Below are 6,816 nucleotides of genomic sequence, written 5' to 3'. Positions count from 1 at the left end.
TTTAAATAAGTGTGCAATTTTTATTTTGACTGTGGACCTGGACAAAGGAGAAATTTGAAACTTTTCGGGATGTTTCTTAGACAGGGTTTTTATTCCTGCACAAAAAACGATGACAAAGCAGGTTGGGGAGGAAAGGGTTTATTCAGCTTACACTTACACTTACACTTGCTGTTCATCACCAGAGGAAGTCAGGACTGGAACTCACTCAGGTCGGGAAGCAGGAGCTGATGCGGAGGCCATGATACATTAAAATGAGAAAGCACTGGAATTTCAGTGTTTATACCTTTTGCTCAGAGAGAACTGGTTGAGAAAAGGAAGTTCTTATTGCTAACGGGACACAGCAAGTCTTAGGAACACAGGCATCTCTGATGATCAGAACAAAGGGGCTGAGACTGGCATAACTAAATACTAAAAATGCTTTAATATTTAGTATTGTGAAGTCGTGAGTCACGGTGGAACCTGTGTATAAGGAGAAACTGAAATCTGCCCAATAAAAGAATAGGAAACAGGTCATGAGAGTGAGAACCCTCTGGGTAGCTCTGATCTCTGGCCTGGAATTGTTTGCAGACCTGGAGCTGTGAAGGTAGAGGACATGGACATGATGCTTATACAGATGGAGAGCCATGGACCCACTGCTCCAGCCCATGACACCCTGGAAAGTGACATCACGAAGAGCCATGAGAGAGAGGAACAGCCACTTGACTGTGTGCCTGGATGGCAGCATATAGCAATACCCAGTAAACATGCCAACTACAGAGCTGTTCATGCTACTGCCTGCGGTGATATAGTGCAGCAAGTTGGAGCTTATCAGGGAATTAAAGACCCAAAGGAGGAGGAGAAAGGCAAGAACATGCCATGGTGCCTGTGGTTTGAGCTTTCTCCAAAAGGTGGTCCTGGGACTGATGGTGACAGCCTGGACCACACTGAGGAGACAGGTGGTGCAGATGGAGTGCCACGGGCAATCCTTTCTAGATAAACTAGAGTTTTACAACCAACATCACCTAGAAAGTTTCTGATGTAAAAAAAAAATGTGGCTATGTTTCTGACCCCTATGCAATAAATAATAATTGTGTTTACAAAAGCCAAGTGGATGAGAATAACATCTGTAATTTTGTTCTCAGGACCCATGATGGCTGCATACAAATGTTTCACAAATAAGATGTTGTTTCCTAAAACTCCAAGTCCAATAAGTGCAATGAAAATTATTCTTTCAGTGAGATCACTCCAAATCATCTTTATGCTCAGAACTAGAAAAACCATTTTAGAACTACAAAACTACAAGTAAACACGATATAGTTTATTCCTGTGAGTATTCTCTTTTTTTTCTTCAAAGCAACAGTGGGTCATGTAAAGCAAAATACTTTGCTCATTGTTTCCTGAATTTATTTTTGGACCTTCTGTTCTTGCTTCTACAGACACGGAGATGATGATATTGACAGTTGAATATGAGTGCCATGCTGATGTCTTCATAGAAGGTAGTTCTTTATATTCTTCATATATAAAACTTTTCCCATGAGAGCATCCAAACATAGAATAGCATCTTACAGTTTCCAAGTCATGATACCAAACATTAGATGCTTCCCATCTCAGATGCTTTTTGTCATCCTGTACACATTCATCTCTCAAGTATGCACTCAAGTAGTTTCTCTAAATTACTATAATACATGCCCAAACGTGTTGCTTTCAAGGTGAGTATATGTGCTTTTGCTATATCTGCATTCCTGAACTTACTTTAGATAATAAATAGATTAATCAAGTATAATAGTACATAATGCATCCTTTTGGAATGGTGTAATTAATTTTTGATCCATATTATCTTATTTGTGGGATCACATGAAAAGTAAGCTACCCACTTACTGAAGTGCCTTTCTTGACTGTTCTCTAAGAAATTTTCCCAAGAAAACATCCAATCTCAGCTCTTGGCTTAGGTATTGTTCCTCCAGATTCCAAACAGAAGCACTTTCTGTCACTTTGATTTCCAAGGTTCATCAAATCAGTGATTTTATCAGTCAGTTATGCTATACGCTCTGAATGATGAACAACCTAGTATTGATTTGGGTAATTTTCCACATGACATCCGTCTTTTGTGTTCTGTTTAAAATTAAAGTAAGAATTAAATATATACATTGTGACCCCATTTTAGTAAACCATAAAGAGTTTAATGTGAGAACATCAAGTCTATCTGTCTTCCACACTTTAGCTCTCTTTGCTGCTCACCAAATTTATCTGTGAATCACTTTCAGCTTCTCCTGAGCAAGCATAACACTAGCACTTGTCCTGCCAGAGGGTAAATGTTATGGTTTCTTCCGGATCTGATTCCAGTCATGACCTTTCATGGCTCAGTGCTGCCCACAGGTCACACATGTTTCTTCTACAATTTCCATGAACCCTCAGGCCTGTGCTCTTTATTAGTCAGTTCTATCAACCCCTCTGAGAAGATCTGAGAGATGCCTTAGTACATCTGTTACCTTGTATAACACTGTTATGGATCACTAAAAACGACTTGTGCATAAATCACTGACTGAATGTGATGGTTGTACTCTCCTATATAAATCACAGAGATGAACTGAATGAAAAGATGTCCTAAAGCTCTGAAGAAGCCAATCCAATTTGGAATATTCACTCAGTAATGTTTTCTGTGCTTCTCTGCATGCACAGGGGAAATAAATTCCCAAGTTTTCACAGATTCACTGAATATTATGGACTATCTCAAAGTAAGTTATCAGTGTGGCTAATTTTTACTTGTATCTGTAATGATCATCTTATGACTATATTTTTAAAGATGTGCCTATTGGTTTTGTAACATATCGTAATATTTGCTGAAATAGAGAAACTGTTTCTGGTAAATAGTATCACTCCTGCACTGAAAAACTGATCTATTCAAGGAGCTCCCAGAAAGATATTTATATGTCAATTTCATTTTGTTTCCTTTTAGCTTTAGTTACTCTCTCTCTCTCTCTCTCTCTCTCTCTCTCTCTCTCTTTCTTTGTGTGTGTGTGTGTGTGTGTGTGTGTGTGTGTGTATGTACATGCTTGCATGTGTGTGCGTGAATGTGAGCGTGCGAAGGCATTAGATTCCTTGGATATGGAATCATAGGTCATTGTTAGCTACACTATTGGTGCTGAAAAATAGAATGAGGGAACTCTGCAAAAGCAGTAAGTGCTTTTAACTACTGAGCCAGCGGATCAGGGCACATATGGACATTTTCATTAGCTCTCACAAGCTTCTTTGTCTCCATGATGTCATAAAAAAATCAATTCAATTAAATAATAAGTTTTGCCATAAATGATGTGCTGGAGGGCTATACATAACTCAGAAGCTTGAGTGATACCAAAACATTAATAATAGAAAGTTCAGAATTCACAAGAAAATGCTTTTTATATACCCAGATATACGTACAATGCATATATTTATCAGTTTCAGTATATTGTTGGTCTTCTATTAATGGATTTTTCATATGTAAATTCTTTATTGTAAATTATAGGTATTTAAGAAGCCAATGAGCTGAAATACATAATGCTTAGCGAAGTTCTTTAAATGCTTTAATGATCCATTCTTAAAAAGAAGTTATTAGTATATACTCTCATGTCTGTTTCATATTATTCTCATATTTCATGGCTTACATTGGAACTAGGAAAGGAGAAGTTCACAATAAATGCACTCATAACAAAAGAAAGAAAGAGTGCACTATCCACAAAGGATTGAAGGTACCAGAAGTTACACAGCTCAGATCAAAGTTCTCAGTCTTTGGAGGTAAATCACACAGATAGTGCAGAAGCTGTGGGAGCAGGAGCTTCTACTCCAGGATGAACTGCAGCTGCCTCTGTCTCCCACCCCTGCCTGTCCTGTGTAGGGAGCAGCTCATGCCAAGTGGCCAGACATACAGAAACAATTTGGTGCAGAAACGATTCTGGATTGACTTTAGTAAGTAAATTTCTCCCTGAATCCTACCAATGTCCTCACTCTGAGTGACATGGAGCCACAACCTTTTCTCCCACACATAATCCCTACAAGATTTCTTTCAATGTTAAAGAACCCCATCCCCCATGACATGGCAGCACTCACCTGTGCAGTCTGTGCAAGGCTCAGGGTGGGTGTCCTCACAGCACAGCCAGACCCTGTTTATCAACCTGAAGTCCTTGTGCTCAAGCAAGGTGTCAGCATTTCCCGTAGGAGTTTGGCTTCATCAGGGGAACAGGCTCTTCTGTCTCCATCCCTGAGGGCAGCTCTGTCTTCTCCCTGGTGCTCTGCCATTTGCTGAAGCCAGGAACTTTATGATCCCAGTTACAGTTCCTGTGAGTGAGGAGAAGGGTGATGAACAGTGTCCAAGGGGTTCTGTCATTTCAGACTTTCTTGCCTCTTTCCCTTCATGCACTATAAACCAAGAAATACTTCAATAACACAAAATGATCACATTCTGATCAATTCTCAGGTACATGATTTAGTAATAATAAAGTATCACTGAGTATTACAGACAAGGACTATCTTCAGCGTCACGTTCAGACACAGTAGCAATGAGACTGTGGACCGCTGTGCTCTCAGCACTACTTTGAACGCCTGCTGCATGGATTACTGTTGGTCCTGGGGTTTTAACTTTTCTGATCTATTTTACTTTGCTTACTTAAAATTTTTCACACAATACGTTTTGATCATGTTATTTTCACATCCCAATACCTTCAACATCCCCTATTGACCCTACTCACCTAAGTACGTTCGCTGTTCTGTGCTCTTTACCACAAAAACAATAAAACAAAACAAACTCTAGAAAGAAAAAATTATAAAACTAATCAAACAAAAAAATCAAAAAATAAACAAGCCACAAAAAATCAGGAGTATGGGTTATTTCACTTAGTGACATTTCATTGGAGTAAATTGATTGCCCCATTCCAGCAGGCACTGATGATAGTAGGTTCTTGGCTGGCACTGGTGTCTCCTTCTCCTTTTAGTGCTGGGACCCCATCCATCCTGAAACTGTGTACGTCTTGTGTGTGCCTCCTCAATCTTTATATGTGCATCAGGACTGCTGAATGAAGAAACTGTAATCTATTACCTCTGGCTCTTCAACACTTCTGCTTCCTCTTCTACATGGAGATCTCTGAGCCTTGAGGGGAGAGAGTTGATGAAAACAACCCTTTTAGTACCAAGTGCTTCAAAATCTCTGCACACTGTCCAGTTGTGGATTTCTCCTTTAGTCTCAGCAACTGAAAGACGAAGCTTCTCTGATGAAGGTTGAGCAATACACTGACCTGAGTACAGCTATATGCCTCTAGGAGGTATGTTATTGCTATGTTCCTTTAGCAGAATAGTTGCAATAAATTTTCCCTTAGACCCATGACCTATCTAGTCTCAAGTTCTTGGCCACCTTAGCAGTGTCAGGTATGGGTGGCATCTCCTGGAGAGGGCATCAAATATAATCAAAAAGTGGTTGTTTACTTCCATGACATTTGTGTCACTATTGCAAAAGTATGTATTGCAAGCATGTCACTGTTGTAGAGAGCAGTTTTTGCAGCTATGATATTGATGATTAACTTCTTCCTCTAGTGGCATGCAGATTACCTTCAAGCACCTTGAAAGCTAGTCACCAGGGGATGAAGCTTCTGTATGGGAAGCAGCTTGACTTCTCATGCTTGATGACATGTGGTACCCTCAGCCATAGGATGTTAGCACCAGGTTGTGGAGAGCAAACAATAGCCATTGTAATATCCTGTGATGTTTTGAGGGGGACCATGGAACAACCTAGGTCAATGACTTCAGAAGATGTAACTCCTTCTTGTCACAGGAAGTTTTATTTGATTTCATAAAATGACTACTTATGGCATTGTTCTCTTCATTATATGGTGACTTCACTTAAGTTCCTTTTATTTATGTACATAATTTTGAAAACATCTATAGTAGTGGCTTTCTCTATGGGTTTTCAAAAGGCCGTCAGTGTACATTGTGCTTCTGTGTTTTCTTTTGCCTTTCACCCCACTTTCCCCATTATTTCATACTTTTATCGCCTTATAACACTATATTCCAGCTCCCTTTCCTTAGGAAACTCCAGCCACCTAAACTCTGTTGTTATACAGCCAGTGTGTCATATACAGTAAAAGCTTAAAAGCTTTTCACTCATATAAGAGAAAGCATGTGACATTTGTTTCATTTGGTTCACCTCACTTAGGGTGATTGTTTCTACGTCTGTCTACTTAATACTTGCGAATTTCATTTTTCTCAACAGTTGAGTGATATTCCACTCTGAACTGTTATTCATTTGTCAGGTGATGGACACCGAAGCTATTCCCTGCTCTGAGTGTTATGAACAGAGCAGCAATGAACATTGATGAACATTCATGAACTGTTGTATCTGTAGCTAGCTGCAGAGTCTTTGTGCATATGCACATGCTTGAGAGAGCTGGATCTTGATGTAGATTGATTTTTGGCTTCTTGAGGAACGTCTACACTGATTTCTGTAGTGACTGCACACATCTGGACACACACTGATAATGAACAATTGTTTCTATTTCTCAAAATCCTTATCAGCATATACCTGTAAGCATTGTATTGATCTTGGTCATTCTGACATGCACGAAATGAAATCTCAAATAATTCTGTTTTGCATTTCCATGTTGGTTAAGGGTGCTTAATGTTTCCTTAAGTGTGACTCAGCCATTCATGTTTCATCATTTGAGAACTCTCTATATCAGTAGTTCTCAACCTGTGGGTCACAGTCCATTTGGCAAACCTCTATGACAGAAAACATTTACAGTATGGTTCATAAGAATAAAGTTATAAAGTAGCAACAAAAATAAATTTATGGCTGGGGTCAGCATAACATGA

General features: G+C 39.3%; 1 pseudogene across 1 annotated transcript; it reads right to left on the bottom strand.

Moving 5' to 3' along the window:
* Positions 1-277: 277 nt before the first annotated feature.
* On the bottom strand, positions 278-1,233 carry LOC308422064 (putative vomeronasal receptor-like protein 4; annotated as a pseudogene). The gene has a single exon. The product of its transcript is annotated as a putative vomeronasal receptor-like protein 4 (transcript).
* Between the last annotated feature and the right edge of the window lie 5,583 nt (positions 1,234-6,816).

This window comes from Micromys minutus (genome assembly GCF_963924665.1).
Source record: "Micromys minutus genome assembly, chromosome: 6".
Classification (NCBI taxonomy): Eukaryota; Metazoa; Chordata; class Mammalia; order Rodentia; family Muridae; genus Micromys; species Micromys minutus.
This window is presented reverse-complemented; position numbering and strand designations above follow the sequence as displayed.